This window comes from Ailuropoda melanoleuca, chromosome 8 (assembly GCF_002007445.2).
Source record: "Ailuropoda melanoleuca isolate Jingjing chromosome 8, ASM200744v2, whole genome shotgun sequence".
Taxonomy (NCBI): Eukaryota; Metazoa; Chordata; class Mammalia; order Carnivora; family Ursidae; genus Ailuropoda; species Ailuropoda melanoleuca.
The window spans coordinates 118,965,201-118,984,940 of record NC_048225.1 but is presented as its reverse complement, the minus strand read 5'-3'; the positions used below and the strand labels follow the sequence as shown (position 1 = coordinate 118,984,940).

The 19,740-nt window shown below is 43.9% G+C and overlaps 1 long non-coding RNA gene across 1 annotated transcript; it reads left to right on the top strand.

Annotated features, from left to right (window-relative positions):
- Positions 1-5,701: 5,701 nt before the first annotated feature.
- LOC117803513 lies at positions 5,702-10,395 on the top strand. Its single transcript, XR_004627490.1, has 3 exons — positions 5,702-5,833; positions 8,992-9,157; positions 10,308-10,395. It is a non-coding gene; the product is annotated as an uncharacterized LOC117803513 (long non-coding RNA).
- The last annotated feature ends 9,345 nt before the right edge of the window (positions 10,396-19,740 follow it).

Sequence of the window (19,740 nt, the reverse complement as noted above, 5' to 3'; positions counted from 1 at the left end):
GTGATAACCAGGGGCATCACAGATGTCACAGCAGAGGTGAACTTAGGGCTAGACCTGAGTGAGATTTGGCCGCAAAAGGCCAGAAGACATTCTAGGCAGAAGGAACAGCCTGCTTAAAGGCATGGGGTGAAGGGGCTGGTGAAAAGAAGATTAAAAAGGTGGGCGGGGACTGGATGGTAAGAGTCTTTATACGTCCAATGGAGGAAACTGCAGGCCAGGGGCTCTCCCACTTTACTGGGTTGAAGGCTTATCCATGGAACAGGCTGAATATATAGCTTTCTGGGACCCACTGATTTGATTTAGTTGGTTTGAGTGGGGTTCCAAAAATCTATGAGCCAGCTTCCCAGGTGATTCGGATGCAGACAGTCTGCTAATCACTTCAGGCAGACATTGCTGTTTTGCACACGGCAATGGGAAATACCAAAGACTGACATCGGAAAGATGAATCTAACAGAGTATGGGGGGGGAATTGAGGAAGAAAGTCTCCATGTGGGGTGGTCAGTTAGCAATTCATTGTGGTGGTTCACCTGAGAAACACCCAATGCCTGAACCATGGCAGCGGGGGTGGTCACGCAGAGAACCTAGCGGAGAAAGCTCTCTGAGGCTGAATGGACAAGAATGAGTGAAGGAATAGAAGTTGTGGGAGGGGGAGATAGAAATCACAGGTGCCTCCAGGAGTTAACACTGGACTAATTAGGAGCTGGGGGTGCCATTAATGGAAAGTGAAGTGCATCTGAGGGAGAAGATAAAAAGTGTGGTGTAGGACTTACTGAGGTTTTGGTGTCTGTAGAATCTACAAATAAAGATTTAATTCAGGTCCCCAGATTTGCATTTGGGAATTACTAGCACATTGAGATGAAAGCTGAAGCCACGGGCTTCTGTGAGATGACTCTGGAAGAGAGACTAGAGAAGGACAAAGACTGTACCTTTAAGAGAAAGCCAGAGGGCAGAGGCCTATACCCTAAACTGTAGGTGAGCAGCTCAAAGCAATTAAGGGGAGGAGAGAATTTTAGGAAGGACTTTTCCAACATCAAGGTGGGACTGAGGCACATATTGCCCCCTAGAGGCAAAGAGGGGCATTGCAGCAGAGAGCCTGATGGGGAGCTAGAAGGCAGGGGGAGAGTCTTACCCGTGGGTGAGGGCTAAGAGTGTCCTTATGGAGGGATAATGCTGAGCTGTGTGTGTGTGCACTTGTGTGTATATGTGGCTATGAAATATGTGTTCGTTTATGCAATACATATCTAACAGGAGCCTTCCGTGTGCCACACATCTGACAATCTTGTGAACAAGGTGGAGGAAGGCAGCCAAAGTGTGCAGCACACCCAAAGAACAAGAGTCAAAGAGTCAGGGAAAATGAGAGCCAGGCGCCGTGAAGCAGACAGTGGCCTAGACGAATCCAGCGAAGGGTCCTGATACACAATGGTGGCCACAGGAAGTTGACATGGCCAGGATGAGGCCAACTGGAGCGGACGGTAGTACCAAGGGCCACAGAGGGGCTAGAAAGACCAAGAAATGGCCTGGATATTGCCATTTAGGTGAATGAACGAAGTATTTTCTTTGGAGGTCAGCTGAGGAGTGGGCAGAATGTGAGGGGAGAAGGAGAGAGGCAGTGATTCTCCCGTTGGAAGCAGGGATGGGAAATGGCTAGGCAAGGCATGCATGAACCTTACTGGTACAACTTGAGAACCTAAAAGGACTTGTTTGGACAACCTGCAATTTCAAAAATTAGTTTTTTTCCCTAAGAGGTTATTAAAACTGAAAAGTACCATAATATGACTTTCTGCAATATTTAAATAGCTTCTTATCCTGACAGTTGTTAATATTTGCTTCTCCAGGTATTCTAGGCCTTTGGCAGTAAACCAAGTAAATATTCTAAAATATAAAATAAAATTGCCCTTTATTATTACTGAGATATACTCAGTACTCTGAGTACTGAATACTCAGATTCAGGTGTGTGTGTGTGTGTGCACATGTGTGCATGTGTGCACATGTGTAGATTTGGAGTGTGTCTGTGTGTGCTCATTTAACTAAAATATTTCCTGTTCTGTATGTCTGGCAATGTAGGTGCTAACATATACCAGTGAGCAGGAAAGAAATGGGGGAACCAGATGATCTCATGCAGGGATATGCTGGTAACTAGACTCCCTGGGGAGTGAGGAAGGAAGGCCTGATTGTAGCATTTGCCAATTACCGTGGTGTAAATACTCTCACCATGGTTAATTTCAAACTATAAGCATAATGCCACTGAATGTGGAACTGAGGGAGATCTGCCCAATCTGTTCTTGCATGCCATACAAGCCAGCTCCAACACACCAATGATCCTTTATGAAGCCAGAGAAATAATTATGACAATAACAATTCTTTTGACTTATGGGTCTGTTTGTGGTTCCCCAAACACTCTGATCTCTTTTTCTTTACCTGCACAGTACCTTGAGTGTGATTTGAAGAGCATGGAAAATCTCTTTGGCTAGCCGCAGGCCTTAAATTACCACCAAAGAAACTCTTTGTAGCATTCATGAACAGAGACCATGTCTTTTAAGGAATAGCGTACGGGATACATTAATGTGGATAACCCAGGATCAGACAAGAAAGATCTTGATTGTGGGATGTCATTGGAGAGAGAAGATCTGAAAGAGAGATCGGAGGGGCCGAAGGAGGATGGGGTGCCATGTAAGGAAGATGTTCAAAAGAGAGATCCAAGATATTAAAGATATAATTTTTCCTATGTCATAATTTTGCTGGGACCTGGCCTGCTCCTAGATCACAGATCTTGCCAAATATAGTTCATGCTCCATTATCCATTCTAATGGAGAAAGTTGCACAACATAATTCAAAACAGATAACCTTGAAAGGTAAGTACAATTGGATTTGCGGAGCATATAATGCTTGTTTCTTGGTATCTTTATCATCCTGTGAATGGTTTACCTGTTCTACCCCTGGAGCTTAACTTACTCATGGCATGGAGAGAACTGAGAAAAGCCATATGATTAATACCAATCTGGATTTTTTTTTTTTTGTATGAGTAAGTGTGGGATTGGGGTGGTTATGTCTCCTTATAAGCAATTTAGTAAAGTTTTGTTTAGCAGTTGCTTCTTAATAGAGCGTGAAAAACTCTTGTCTTAGAAAATGAAAATACTTTTTCTGAGAGAAACATCTTTAATTCACTTGGCCATAAGTTTTAAAGTATTGTCTGTGTGTGTGTGTGTGTGTGTGTGTATGCACATGCACGTGTGCCCAATTTCAATTGCGGTTGACTACAGGAGAAATCAATATCTAGCTGCTGGCGGTCGTGGGCTGTTATCACTTGATATATTGGTGGCCAGCAATGGGGAGAATGGTGGGTGTGGATCCTATCAATTTTTAGAGCATATTTTATCTGTACAAGTAACAGAGGCTCCCATTGCATTTGTCATTTCTGTCCTTGAAAGCAGGAGTTGATAAACGACAATAACTTTTAGCCCCCCAACCACACGCTTCTCTGTTTCAGGGTAGGGAGAGAGAAAGAAAACCTCTAATCTCAGGCGGAAGCTGGGGGTATTGGGACAAAGAATGGAGTGGGAAATGCAAGCTAAGTTGTGGCTTCAGTGAGAAAGGCTGCTCTGTTGATGCCGCAAACGCATAAGTTGAAGTTCGATTCCTTGGTTGGCATTAGTGGGAAATGATTTTTTTCTTATCCTACCTAGGCTCTGAGGCCCCAGCCCCCACCAATCTGATCAATGACCCACGTTGGCTTTTTCCCTTCAGTGTCTTTTGCTTCCATTTCTTCTAGTCAGTGTTTTACTGCCTTCACGCCATTCCTGGTTTTTATTACCTCATCCAGGGATAAACAACACCTTCCTGATGGTAATGCGAATCACAGCAATATCTCACACCTAAAATCTGGGTAGGGCTCCCTGTTGGCTCAGGACTGTTCCTTATCTTGTCTCATGTAATCCCTATGGCACTTCTGTGAGATGGGAAACTGAGGCTCGGAGGGCTAAATGTTTTGCTGGGGCTGACAGGGTTTGCAAGTGGGGATGAACCTGACATTGGCACCAGCCCCAACCAGAACACTGCCAGGCTGTATCTGTGCCTGTAGCCTCTCCTGGTTCTGATCTAATTTCTACCCAGCTGCTAGAACAATCACCCTGTGAGCTCTTACTTCTTGTAAGAATGGCTAACTCCCGTTGCCTCTTTGCCCACAGTCCCTGAGCACTCCGGTGTGCACTGAACAACCGTCTGCCACGGGTTTCCTCCTACACGGGACGTCATACCTCCATCGCCCTTGTTGAATGTACGATCGGGTACAATCCCTACATCTTTTCTACGAGAATGTTTAAGTTGTTTGTTCGAGTGACAGTAAACACAGGCAATATCGAGAGGAACACTGCCTATCAGAAAAATGCCAAAATCTGTTCATGAACACACACAGAACGTACCAGAAGAATGAAATGTACACTGGATTTCCAGGACAGAACCAAAGAAGAATACAAAATATCTCAGTAATTATTTTATATCATTACAGGTTGAAATGACAATAGTTTGGAACATTGGATTAAATAAAATAAGTTACAATTGATTTTACCTGTTTCTTTAGAATGGGACTGGTAGAAAATGCAAAGTTACATATGTGTTTTGCATATATTTTTATTGGCTAGTACTGCTTTAGAGAGTCATGTTTATTGATTCTTCATAAGACGCTCAATGACTTTTTTTTTTTGAGAGGGAGAGGGTGGGTGGTGGAGAGGGAGAGAGAGAATCTTTTTTTTTTTAATAATAATTTTTTATTACATTATGTTAGTCACCATACAGTACATCTTTACTTTTTGATGTAATGTTCCATGATTCATTGTTTGCGTATAACACCCAGTGCACGATGCAATATGTGCCCTCCTTACTACCCATCACCAGCCTATCCCAATCCCCCACCCCCTCCCCTCCAAAGCCCTCAGTTTGTTTCCCAGTGTCCATAGTCTCTCGTGGTTCATTCTCCCTTCTGTTTACCTCCCTTCATTCTTCCCTTCCTTCTCCTACTGATCTTCCTGCTATTTCTCATATTCCATAAATGAGTGAAACCATATGATAATTGTCTTTCTCTGCTTGACTTATTTCATTTAGCATAATCTCCTCCAGTCCCGTCCACGTTGCTGCAAATGTTGGGTAATCATTCTTTCTGATGGCTGAGTAATATTCCATTGTATATATGGACTACATCTTCTTAATCCAGTCATCTGTTGAAGGGCATCTCAGCTCTTTCCACAGTTTGGCTATTGTGGACAATGCTGCTATGAGCAATGGGGTGCATATGGCCCTTCTCTTCACTACGTCTGTATCTTTGGGATAAATACCCAGTAATGCAATTGCTGGATCATAGGGTAGCTCAATTTTTAACTTTTTAAGGGACCTCCACACTGTTTTCCAAAGTGGCTGTACCAACTTGCATTTCCACCAACAGTGTAGGAGGGACCCCCTTCCTCCACATCCGGAGAGAGAGAATCTTAAACAGGCTCTACTCCCAGCTCGATCTCACAACCCTGAGATGATGACCTAAGCCGAAATCGAGAGTCAGGCACTTGACCGACCGAGCCTCCCCGGTGCCCTGTCAATGACACTTTCATAGAAACACTTACTCTTTCCTTTTTGACTCATGTTTCCGAAATATACTTCCTATGAAATGAAGTTACATAATTATAGTAAGAACAATGATCACAATCAGGTTTGAGAGCAAGCATGCCTGGAATTTGGCCTGGTCACTTTTCAAGCTGTAGGAGCAGAAATCCACTAATAATCTCGAGTCGCCTCCTTGTGCCTTTGGGAACCGTGGTGTCAGTCAGTCTGCTGAGCAGAGCAGAAGGTGAGTGTGGCTTGTTTGGTCAAACACTGAAGATTGGTCATGAGAGCTTTCGCTCAACTCTAATCCTGAACAGTGGCTTGGAGATGCTTCCTGCCTGATATGCTGTTTTAAAATGACAATATGACAACTCTATCTTCTAACTTTCTTGACACCCTCAGAATTGTAGACTTGAAAAATGAAATTTAGGAATATCCTGATTAAGTGGAGAACAGAGTCATTTCATTACAGGAAAATGAAAGACGCATCCAAGTGAGTAAAGGTTGTCTCAACAAAAGTGGCTCGAACGGCTAGAGTTTTGGGAGAAGGAGGTTGTCCATATCCTGCTAGCAAATTAGTAGGGTTGCTAGCAAGTTAATTGGCTGTTTTGGTTTGCTCTCTGGTTGCAAGGGTAAGGGAGAGGCAGTAGCTCTCTTGGACAGGAATTTGTTCTGGGTCTGGCGGGCAGGATAATGTCATCCCTATCCCTCTGACTCCATCGTGGTCTGGGGGAGTCATGCTGAAGTGCTCACTTTCATATAAGAAGACAGATTGCCTCACCCACAGCCTTGTCTGTGTAGAAGGGGTAAATAGTTGGCCACTTACATTATGTCTGCAAGGCATGTGAGAGAGGATTGTGGAATCCACCATCCAGCTGTGACTGGGGCGAGCATTATGAATTGTCTCCTGTGCGCTGGGGGTGGGGATGGGTTGGCTTGGGGAGGTAAAGAATACAAGCAGTTGATATAAACTGCTCCAGCCATACCTTACTTCCCTTGCCTGACCGTACCTCAGTGTGGCTGAGGGTTGTTGCATAAAGTCCATGCCCAAAGCAAAGCAGTGATCGAGTGTCTCAAGGGCCTGGCTGAGCCCACGGGACGTTATTGTAGCAGAGGCAAGACAAGTGTTTTTGCTTCCACAATGCTCTCCGATAGGACTTTCTCTCCCGGCATCCAGTGCGATGGAACGCATGATTTAGCCTAGATGAAGTGGGGTCATGTAACTCTAACCCCTATCGAAGCAAATGGCAAGGCTGGACCACCTGATTCCTTGAAGCCGCTGAATTGAACAGCATCAGGAACATGCACGAAAAGCTGATGTCAGGGAAAGCACATTTGTAAGGAGATGAGTTTTGCTGAGCCCTGTTGGTTTGCTTGCAAACGATAACAAAGAAAATAATAATCAGAAGAGAGAGCGGCTATCTTTGGCCCTACTGTGTTTCGTAGTAAATAAATGCACCAAGCATATTAAATTTCTGCGGTCCTGTTTGTTCGAGAGCCGTTCTGCTCCATAAGTTCCCTCCAGGGAGACGGGAGAGACACCAGGCTGCAGATTGGAAAAACGATCAGGGTCATTAGGGCCTTGCAGAAATCAGGAGTGAAGTGCTCTGCCTCACGCTCTCCCTGGGAACTGAACTGAATCCCCGGAGAGCCAGCAGACCCCCCCCACCCCCCAACTCCTTCTCTTCCCGTTCCAACTCTGAGCCTGGAGTTTGAGAATTGGAGGCTGTGTGCCCTGTGGCCGAGCCTTGGCCTTACGGGTCTCCCCTGAAAGCCAGCCCTGACTTTTCACAGAAACACGAGCGGAGGCCTCCGTGTAGTTCAATTCGCGAGGAGCCATAGCCTATGTGTCGCCTTGCTTCTTGGCTGTCACGTGAGGAGTGGCAGGGGGAAGTGAGAGCTTACTGAAGAATCAGCAAAACGTCGAGAAGGAAGCGGTATTCAACACTGACGCAAACTGCCTTCCTCCATCTTCAGTGTGTGCGAAGTATCTTGGGATCTTTTCTGCATCCCAAGCCCGAGACAGGGGGGCACCTATGTCTCTGTCGCGATTCATAGACAGGGTCTTATCTGGGTAAATCTTAAATATCTAATTTTCCAACTGTGGCCAAGTGAGATACTAAGACTACTGGGTAGAGACGGCAAATGGTCAAATAATTAATGTTAAGCAAAATTCACGATGTAAATAGGTTGCTGGACTAGCGCACTGGCTAGTCAAGACTGGGACGAGTCTGAGAAAAACAGAGCTCAGATAAATAGCCTGGCATGGTTGCTAATAATAATAATAATAATAATAATAATAATAATAGTGGTACCACATTAACTGTATCATTATTATTGCAGCCACTTATTGCATTCCAGGACTGGTTAAATGCTTTGTAAAGAACATTTTATTGAATTTAATCCTTACAAGAGTCCAAAGAGGGAGGTATCAGTATTCATGTTATTCAGGTGAGGACACCGAGGTTTTGAGAGGTAAGGTTATTTGCCCAAGGTCATCGAGCTTGGAAATGATGGAACTGGGATTTTAATCCGCTTTTGTATTAAGACTATGGGACATGGTCTTTCTTTTTTAAGCCAATATTTCAAACAAGAGTCAAAATAAAACCAGAAAAGTCCAAAGGCTGATTTATAACCTGATTTCTTCTTGGCCTTCGCAATGCTGAGTGGAAATTGCTGAGTCTTTAGTGTGGAAGGAGCTTTTGAAGTGTAATACAGAAGATCCCGCTGCCAGGAGTTGTCTCATATTTGCCTTTAAACTATAATGACCCAGGGCTCCAGCACTGATGTCAATTTATTAATCACCCCTACGTGCCAGGCACTGCAGGCCCTTTGTTGATGGAAAGTGCTGGCTTTACAGTTGACAAAGCACACTTGCTTACATAAATCCCTACACCGAATCCTGGACCCAACTCAGCATTCGTGGGAGAACAGGAACCTAAGACTCAGAAAAATTCAGATACAGATTTAGGAAGTGGAAAAGGAAGGACCCAGATGGGACCTTCTGCTTCCCATCGGAGAGCTAACTTGAGTCCTTCATGCTCTTTCATGAGGGAGGCACGCAGGGTTCTCTCACACCGTATAACTTGTCCTCTCTCATTTTCACCCACAACAAACCTGGCTTAAAAAAAAAAAAATTCTGGGGCTTTCTGATACCTCTTTTGAATTGAGATTCTCAGCATAAATAGGGTCAGTTTGAACTGCCTTACTTTGTATGTTGCTAATATGTATGTGTTAAACACATACCACCTTTTATTCTTAAAAATTACTGTCCAGTTAAAATGACTGGGCTGTACTTTTCCATTTCTCTTTGAATGTCTCTGTAGGATCTAACAGGGCTTAAAATGATGGAATTAGTTGCCTCCTTGAATATGGTCTTCATCCAGTTTTCCTTCTTTTTAGACTTAGGCTCTACAAGATCAAGAAATTAGTTAGATTCCCTAGGAACCCTGAACGGTCCACACAGCTTTCTATGTGACGCCTGCATTTGTGACTATCGCATGTCCCTTCTTCCTTGAAGACATGGATCCCCCTCAACTGGTGTCTCACTTTGCTGACTTCATCATAGGTATTGTTTTAAAGTATTTTTAAAAGATTTATTTATTTACTTTAGAGGGCAGGGAAGGGCAGAGGTGAGGGAGAGAGAGTCTTAAGCAGACTCCACACTGAGCGCAGAGCCCGACATGGAGCTCTGTCTCATGACCCTGAGATCATGACCCTGAGCCAAAACCAAGAGTTCGACACTTAACTGACTCTACCACCCAGGTACCCCTAAAATGTATTTTTTTCCCATTAAACCTCTTCTTTGTATTTTTCATTATCGAAAGTTTCAAACATATATAAAAGTAGAGAGATTACTATAATAAAGCCAATGTCCCCACTTCAAAGTGACCATTACACGAACAATCTTCTGTCGTCTATCCTCCCACCCATCCCCCACCCACAGGATGATTTTGAAGTAAATCCCAAATATCATAGCATTTCATCTGTAAATATTTCATATGCATCTCAGGAAAATGAGGGCTGCTTTAAAAAGCATAAATAAATAAAATCTTTAAAAAAATTTAAAAAAATAAAAAGCATAACCACAACATTCTTGCAACATCAAAACAAATCAGTAGTCATTCTTTGATATAATTAAATATGCGTTCATTGTTCATATCTTACTGGGTGTCTTTTATATTGTTTTGTTTATTTGAATTGGAGTTCAAAAAAAGTTTCCACCTGTGTCATTGGTTGATATATCTCTGTAAATGCATTTTACTTTATAGATTTCCTCTCTGTCTCTCTCTCTCTCTCTCTTTTTTTTTTTTTCTTGTCACTGATGTTGAGGAAACTGGCTCCTTTTGCTGTGGAGTTTCCATAATGGATTAGATTCTGCAGAGATCACTTCTCGTTTGACGGCTCTTCTCAGATGGGCCCACCATGGGGGTTTTCCAGTGAGGACCTGGGGGTGGTTTTGAGTTCTGTTTTCAGGGCTATTTAGAGCCTGGTTGCCTTCCTTCTACTTTGTCTTGCGTAAGTGCTGATACTGTGAGGATTTAGGAGAGATCAGTGGTTTGTCTCCACATTAATTGTATTTGAGAGTTTGTAGGGATACCTTTTTATCTTGTTTTCTTGTAACAGTTTTTGTTTGCTTGTTTAAAACAACTTTATTCCTGCTCAGTGTTCTGCATTTATTTATTTATTTTTAAAGATTTTATTTATTTATTTGTCAGAGAGAGAGAGAGCACAAGCAGGGGGAGCAGCAGGCAGATGGAAAAACAGGCTCCCCTCGAAGCAAAGAGCCCAACGTGGGACTCGATTCCAAGACCCTGGGATCATGACCTGAGCCGAAGGCAGATGCTTAACCAACTGAGCCACCCAGGTGTCCCTCTTGTAGAAGTTTTTAAATGAAACTTTGACTTTGCTATTCTGATTGTTCTATTTTAAAAATACATCCGATTGAACGTTTTTAACACCAAAACATAACAATAAAGCTCATTCAGTTTTAGGTGAGAGGCTGCCACTTCATCGAATACCTTGATTTTCTTTTGACACTACTCAGAATATGTAAAAAGGTACCTGTGAACGTGAACTGGGACCAAATTGATTAATATCACCCCTCTTTGTTCTGATATGTTTTCTGATGGATGATATCCAATGACGAGACCAGCAGTCAACAGATCAAAAGCCTATGCATGTACGCACGTGTGTATGGCTATGCGTGTGTGTGTGTTTAAGAAACTTGTGCCAATATTGGCCCCAGATTTTTCTCAATTTTGAGCTTTTGTACTGTAGGATGGTGGGACTATTGGTGGTTTCGGAGTCTGTGTAGACATTCTTGAAGTTGCTCTCCTTAACCTACACATGGAGTAGTCTCTTTGTAGTGGAATTGTAAATATCATCTGAAATTTACATCCCTTCGATCTTTGTGGTCATGGCCTAGATTCTTTACATAGATCAAAATACATATTCATTATCAAAGGCATTCTGAGAAGATGGAGGCAGCAGCATAGTTTTTGAATTTCTTCCTAACACAGAGAAAATAGATAATAAAACTGAAATCCCGTGTACGACATTTACAATAAAACTAACAGGGTGTCCTCTTGAACCCCAAATTCAGCTGGGTAATGAGAAACCAGCAAAAGGCCCCAAATTTTCATGGAATCAATGTCTGTTCAGAAGGAAGCAAAGGAAGCAATGGAGTATTTAGTAAATCTGAGAAGAGGAAAACCCAGAACAGCCAGTAAGTTTCACTGAAAATTTCAGAGTCTAATTTGAGAACGGGAAATAAAATTTCGACAGTTTTTGTGACCTTATGGCAATCGGCTCATAGTGAGGTCTCCAAGGTGGGGAAGAGTCTAGGCTATGTGAATTCTTTTTTTTTTTTTTTTTTAAATTTATTTGACAGAGATAGAGACAGCCAGAGAGAGAGGGAACACAAGCAGGGGGAATGAGAGAGGAAGAAGCAGGCTCATAGCGGAGGAGCCTGATGTGGGGCTCGATCCCACAACGCCGGGATCACGCCCTGAGCCGAAGGCAGACGCTTAACCGCTGTGCCACCCAGGCGCCCCCAGGCCATGTGAATTCTTGAAACTTGTCATCTTTTTCAGGACAGCACCTCATATGGAGGAGAAACCGTTGTGGATGGGACCAAACTTAGCTGAGACGGAGGCAGTAGAAACAATAGAAACAGAATGTACAGATAAAATGGGAAAGGGGAAATAGAGCAAGGAAGTCTAGCAAGAAAGTCTCAAATAGCTAAATCTCTTTTCCCCTGTTGTAATAGTTTTGAGTGAAATCCATTTTTGCTGCTTTCACTTGTGTCCAGCTCTACTTGTCTTTGACAACTCACAACTTGCTATTCAGCATTTCCTCTGTCCTCTACATTTCCTACAAATGTCCACTTGGATCTAGACTCCCAGAGCTGAGCCCACTGATTTTCAAAGTTGTAGGTGGTAAGATCCTCTGAATGTAAGCACTTGTGAAGTTAAGGACCTCTTGATTTCAAATCCAAATATTATGGGGATTTGTCTTTCCAGGGTGGGTCCCCCCTGCCTGGGGTGCCTGGTGTGGGGTTTGCTTCTTTCTCCTCTCCACACCTATGGTGGCCCTCCCTCCTGCAGACAGTTCTGTGGGTCCATTTGGCTCCTGACGTGTCTCCACCCTTCCTACCCTCTTTGATGTGGCCCCTTCTCTACATTTAGCTGTGGAGTCCGTCCTGCCAGTCTTCAGGGCATTTTCTGGGGTATTTATACTGATGTAGGTTTTTTTGAGGAGTAGCCAGTGGACAGGTGAGACTAAGATCTTCCTACTCTGTAATCTTCCCCAGATGTTGACTGATACTTTATTCTTGACAAAGCCATGTTAATTACATCTATTGTTCTTGCCATTTTTTTTGCCAGTTAAGATTTATCATTACCTCTTTTTATCTGTTTCTTTTTATCAAAAATGTCAGCAACTCATTTTATTTCTCAGTCGTGTATCATGCTCTACGTCTTTCAAAGAAGTGCCTTTCACCGCCAGTTTTGAAGCAAGGGGCCCACCGCAAAATGCATGTTATTGCCCTTTGCTGATGTGAACACGCCATTTTAAAAAACAATTTTGAACTACTCCCTTCTCCAGTCCAATTTACTTTTTCTCCTTCTCATCATAAATGATGCCTACTCCATATCACAGTTGACCTTTTAAAATATGTTATCAAAAAGGGGACTAAAGGGGCGCCTGGGTGGCACAGCGGTTAAGCGTCTGCCTTCGGCTCAGGGCGTGATCCCGGCGTTATGGGATCGAGTCCCACATCAGGCTCCTCTGCTATGAGCCTGCCTCTTCCTCTCCCACTCTCCCTGCTTGTGTTCCCTCTCTCGCTGGCTGTCTCTATCTCTGTCAAATAAATAAATAAAATCTTTAAAAAAAAAAAAAGGGACTAAAAATAGCATTAAGCATTTCTCCTGAGGTTTTTGATATTATCTACTATCTGCATTTCATTTTCTATCCCTCTAGGACGGAAAATCCTTCTTGACCCTGCCCCCTCTCCACCACTCTCCTTTGGATAATTAAAGAAAGAAAAGGTGTGTCTATTGTCTTCATGTATCTTATTAGACATATTGCTTATTGTCTGTCTACACCACAGCGTATGGATCCCAATAAAAATCATATTCTGTTTCCTAAGAACCATACTCAACTTTAAATATTTTTTTGAAAGATTTTATTTATTTATTTGAGAAGGAGAGAGAGAGAGCATACAAACGTGCGGGCACATGCACCAGCAGGAGGAGGGGAAAGGGGACGGTGAGGGGCAGAGGGAGAAGCAGACTCGCCCCAAANCCCAAGCGGATCCCAAGAAGCACGGCTCGATCCCAGAACCCTGGGATCATGACCCGAGTTGAAGGCAGACACTTAACCGACTGAGCCCCCAGGTGCCCCAACCATACTGAACTCTGAAATGTAAATAATGCCTACTTGGTTTACTTCGTTGGGTGATCAGTCATAATGCCGCAGATCTCATTCATGATCCCATATCTGCAAATTTGCCTACTTGCTAAAATTTCTTTGTAGCTCTTCAGATCAGTACTTGCTGTGCTCTCTTGGCCATTCACAGGCATGTGCAGAGCCGTGGAATGTGTACGTCCCTGATGGGCCTGTTCCCAGGATGAGGCCAAGCCAGGAGATTCAGCTCACGCTGCCTTTTGATTCAGCTCACGCTGTAACCAGGTGTCCTTTCTGCTATTTAGTGCCACGGTTTTCTCATTCTTGTGCTTTTTGTGGGTGATTTCACTTTTAAAATGGCCCCCAAATGTAGTGCTGACGTGTTCTTCAGCGATGCAAAGTGTAAGAAGGCTGTGATGAGCTCGATGGAGAAAATAGGTGTTTTACAATTTTTTTAAAAAGTAGGCTTCTCACCCAACGTGGGGCTTGAACTCATGACCCTGCGATCAAGAGTCGTGTGCTCTACTGACTGAGTCGGCCAGGCATCCCCCAAAAGAAGTGTTCTCGATAGGCTTCCTTCAGGCCTGAGTTACAGTCCTGGTGGCCAGGAGTTCAACACATATTAAATAAGGTGTCTTTAAACAGAAATTCGGATAAAATGTGGTTGGGTATTGACTGACTGATGAAAATGTTACCAGAGGCAGAAACCTACCTAGGAGCAAGGGTTCAGTGTTTGCGAATTCGTTTTTTGCCACGACTTCCTAGAACATTACTACCGTGAGTAACAGGAGTGAAGTCTGTGCGTACGATCTTTACTGAGCCCTCCGCTAAGAGCTTTATGTGCATTTTCTCATTTAACTAAGAACACAGTGAGTTAGGTATTATCATCACTCCTATCTTCCAGGTGCGAGAACCGAAGTACAAGGAAGTTAAATACCTGGTCTAATGTCGCCCAGCAGAGAAGGAGGAGCTGGGGCTGGCACATGGGCAGTTTGGCCCCAGAGTCTTAGCGTCTGCACACATGGCCTCCCCTTGGGCCAATGTGACAAGGTGATGTCTATGGAAGCCTTGAGAAACGTACAGTGTTCTATTAAACCTGATTTATCCTTATTACTATTAATTCATCTGGCATGAATTTTTTCAACTGACATAAAAAAAAAAATCTTTGAGCAACCATGAAGTTCTATCCAGCTTGGCCATCAGGATGACACAATGTTGTCAGCCATAATTAGAATTGTCCAGACCAGCTCGATGCTCAGGACTGAAATCATCTCTTAGTCTTCAATTCTTGAGGGGTTGAAATGCCAAAAGCATGGAGAGCCAGGCTGGGATTTCATTGTAAAATGGCTGCCTTGTGAGAAAAAGGAACCAATAAAGAGAAAGAGCTAATCCCGGCTAGAAGTGTTCCTCACTCCCAAAGTCTGTCCCTCCCTCCCCCTTCCACCATGAGGCTTCTCATCCCAAGCTTTTCAAAGGCCACATGTTGTCAGCAATTTATGAATATGAATAATGTGATTTACATTCCTTTGATTTAATATAATGATTAAGCTTCTTTGTACTCTGTTCTGATTCACTGAAATGAAAAATACATTTTCTTTGTCCTTTATTAGTAATTTTTTCCCTTCCAAATTTGCTTGGCTTTGGCAAATGAAAGAGAGATAAATTTTGCTTTGATTTGGTGGTGCAGAGAGTGAAAAAGAGAATTAAAACATTAGTTAAAAGGCACAAGGGAATTGAACAGGGAACAGAAATTAAGTTAGTGGAAGCAAATTACCTTATGGTTGTAAACCAACGGGGGTTCAGATAGATGTAAGGAATTCATTTCTGCTTCTAAATAATTATTTTTGCTTCTCAACAATAGCAGTGGGCTGCATTCCTATGGGCGGTTAGGTACTGCATGGGCAATCTTTAATTAAGTGGAGGGGGCCCCTCGAAATATGAGTATAACCTGATTAGTTTATTGTAGGCTGGGATTTGGAACTGATCAGACCCCTTCCCTCTCCCTCCTAACCTTTGGGTGACCCAGAATTCACTTCTTAGTGAGTTTCTCATTTAAGGAAATATGAAAGAAAAAAGATGTGAAGAGAGGCTTTAGAACAGCCTAATAAAAAGATTCAAAGGCCTTATTGCAAAGGACCCTTTGAAATGGAGAATGGGATGATTGAACTGGGAGGCTGGAAGAGAAGGAACTGGAATAGTTCTCTTGGTGAGGACTCCCGTACTCTTGGGCTCTAGGAAGACATGCACTAGAGGGTTGGAGAAAGTTCCTGGGGCATTGACATGCGTGCAGAAGTAAGGGTGCAGAACAGGATTCGCCGAGAAAAGTGGGACAACTCTCCCTCTCTCTTTCTGTCCATTCCAGCCTGGCACAACAGAAAGAAGCCAGGCTGCCTGAGGATCTGAGTTCTAGGTGGGGTCCTGTGAATCTGGGCAAAGGTTTTAACTCTTGAGTCTTCGTTCTCTTGCCTGCAAAATGGGATTGGCATTTTGTGCTCTGTACATCACAGAGGGTTTGGGCGAGGATCACATAGACAACATGGGTGAAAATGCTTTGCAAACTTTACGGAACTTATAAAAATATCTTACCTCGAGCATGAGAATGGAGTTTCTGAACCTGGCCTTGTGTTACATTTACTCAGCGTGAGATTTCAAAAATTACGTCTCCTCTCCTGAGGCTCCTTCCCCAAGATGTAAGGGCCTGAAATCAGAGCTACAGAAATAAGAGGATAAAAATAGAAATTCTTTGGATGGCAATGTTGGTGAGGATGGCTGTGATGATGATGGCATTGGCGAATGGAACAGTTACGGTGGACTTTGAGAGGGGAGTGGTGTAGGGATTGCTTTTGCTAATCCAGCAGAGTGGTTGGAACCTGGTCTCCCTCAGGCTCCAGGTGATAAGGAGCCTGGGTTGACAGGCCTTGGTGGGGGGGGGCAGACCCTGGCTCTTGATTCCTAATCCTTCTTTCCTGAAAGACAGAGGCAAGGGGATAAACACATTTTAAGGGTCTTGTCTCTACCAGGAATGGTGCTGGGTAAATTTCAAGCGTTCAGCAGCCCCTGTGAACTTCCAAGCCCCTAGACAAATGGACAAATGCCTGGCTGGTCCAAGGAGGGGGTAGGAGCCTGTCTGGAATGGGGAATCGGTCCAGAGCAGAGCTGGAGGCTCTATGAGTAACAGCAGCTTTCGTGAGTTAGGCTGTCCTTCTTACACCTATCACCTCGTTGAGTGGGTATACCTACCGTCTTGCAAGCGCAGCTTAAATTCCCCTCCTTGCTAGGAACACCATGGTGCTTAATCAACTAATTCCGTTAAAAACTTGGAAGAGGAGACAAGGCATGGTGATTGAAGTTTCTGCAATCCCAAGGAGAAAAGGAAACAGAAATGAGTGGCTTCTGCTTTAATCTAAAGATCAATGCGGTATTAACATGAATAGCCCTGCCAAGCATACCATCGCAGCACGCAGGGCTGAGTCTGCAAATCGGCTTCCTCTTAAAACGAAAGATCAGAGCAGCCTAGAAATTTTTGGTCTCTACTTCTGCTCACTTATTCCTTGAGGAGCACAGCTGACGGTTTCAAAAGGGCTGCAAACAACTGCCTATTCATTTGCTCATTCAGTCTGTGATAAGTTCCTATCAGGCATGGATCCAAAACCGCTTCTTCTATTAGGATCGCCTGGGTCACAGCAGGACATTTCAAAACAGAGTTCTCCAAGAGTGTTAGAAACAGGTTGCAGAAGCTCTTCGATTATTTCCAGTTGCTTTAAAAAAACCAATGGGATTTTAACCTCATTACTTTTTTTTTTCTCCTTTTAATAAAGTAACTGCTGGTTGAAAAACATCCCTTGGTAAAAAAAAAAAAATGTACCCCAAACAAATTGCACATCGTTTTCTTCAGCCATGAAAGGGAATGCATAGGAATTGTATGCATCTGAATGCACCAATTGTAACGTTTTTAAAGAGCTGGGAGCTCCATGAGGATATGAAAAGGAAGGAAGTTCGAATGCAAGAGATAGTGACTGTGGAATGAGCCATAGGGTCTTGTCCTGTTTCTTTGTGATCTGCCCTGAGTCTCAGAATTGCCAATAATTATACTTACTTAAATCTTAATAGTATGTACCTTTCTTGTAAAATATCGTTAGGTTAACATAGTATCGAGATAGTATACCATAGTGTGGTGTATCTGGGTCTCTTTGCTTACACTGTGGTGTTCACGGTCCAATTCTGTTTTCTCTCTGCTTGCTGTCCTTTCATACTGCCGGATACCTTCTGAACCCATACTCGTCCCCCAGGACATACAGTTCCTACCACCAATGCCTTAAGCTCTCATTTCTCGCTTGCAGTGTACTTATAGCCCTTCCTGGCTGTTCTTTCTCGTTGTCTCTCTCTGTTATGAGTCTCGTCTTCACACCAAACTTAGTGTTGTGGGAGGAATGTCTGCACCTCCCCCCCCAATTCATATCATGAAATTCCACCCCTCAAACGCGATGGTATTTGGAAATGGGGCCTTTGAGAGGTAACTAAGTAATAAGGCTGGAGCCCTCAGGAATGGGATTTAGTGCCCTTGTTCTAGGGACCCCAGAGAGCTCTTTAGCCCTCTTTCTGCCCTGTGAGGACGCAGCAGGAAGACTGCAGTCTGCACCCCAGCAGAGGGCCCATGCCGGCACCCTGATTTCGGACTTCTGGCCTCCAGGACTGTGAGAAACAAAGTTTGGTTGATGTAAGCTGCTTGGTCTATGGCACTTTGTAGTAGCAGCCCGAACGGACTAAGACACTTACTTCACCACAAATCCTCCTTGTGATTCTTTGGGGGCTCCCCTTCCTGCTCACAGGACCCAGATATTTCAGCTCTGCATTCAAGATGCTTTGCGAACAGATCACTGCTTGGGTCTTAGGTTCAGCCTTCCCAAATACCCCTTTGTCATGACACACTATTTGTAACTCCGTAATTTTCCTTCATTCCTACACTAGAACATTTTTTCCCCACTGTATCATCAACTCTCATATTTTCATTCAATTTTATAGAAAGACCTTTTTAAAACAGCCACCCTACAGATGCCCTTGCTTTCCCCCTTAAACCTGGATGGATTTTGTTCTTTCAGTTATTTTTTGCTCTCCCATGCTGGCTCCCTGATTAAGTCTCCTTAATCGTGGGGAAAACAAAGACGACTTCGTTTAGCCTGCTGACTCCTCTGTCCCTTGTTCTTTCGGTCTTTCCCCCACAGCCTGTCACAAGCGTGGTCTACACGTGCCGGTGCAGAGCTGCCTGCCAGGCGGGGTTTCAGGACCCCCCAATACGGGTGCCCTCCCTCAGCCTTCAAGGTGGCCAAGGGGCCCCTGGGATCATCCGTTGACCACAAGCGTGGCCAGTGTCTATGCACACCAGTGTGCCGTACAAAATAAAGATTTCCTATGTGTGCCGTGAGGTGGGAAAGTTTGGGAAACCCATATGAACCCTTCTTCACTGCTCAGCTGTTTCTTAGCCCCATTCCCTGCCCTTTGGAAAAGAATGACCTCCTTAGGGCAGAATCCAAAGAACCATTTCAGACTTGACCCTCATGAACTCTTCGTCATTTGTGACATCCATGTTCTTTATCTTAGCCCCTCCCTTGGTCGCTGTGACTATGTTACATGGTTCCTTCATCTTCCTCTCCAACTAGAATACTGTTGTAAGTGGCTCCTCTTCCTTTCCCCCACAGGTATTGATCCCCAAAGCACTCGCCAGTGAAGGAAAGTTCTGCATGCAGATCTCTGCCTCAGAGTCTGCTTCTTGGGAAAATTTATCTGTCATGGCAGCCTTCCTTGAATTTTGCAAGACGAACTCTTGAGGTCTATTCTGAGCTGCTATAGCATTTTGTGTATATGTCTCGAAGAGGATTCTTCCCACTAAAATAGAGTTTATTTTAGACTTCTGTCTCTATACGAGATCGTGAGTTCCTAGAGGGCAGAGGGCCCACCTTCCAGACCCACCCCCCCAGTGCTGGTCTAACGGCACTTGCCCAGCAAGGGACACAAGCCTGTTGTTGGCTGAGGAGGAACACCCCCTGCTACAGCTCCACGTCAGAAACAGTGTCTGTCCGCACCTCCCACTCCCTGCTCTTGCGTATCTCAGGCATCCGTCCCATTGGGCTGGATCATGCTGTGGTAACAACTCAAAAACTCAGTGTCTTAGAACAGCAGTTTATTTGGACTCATACCGTGTGTCTACTACGATTGCACAAGGTGCTTGGTTCTGCTTTATTACCC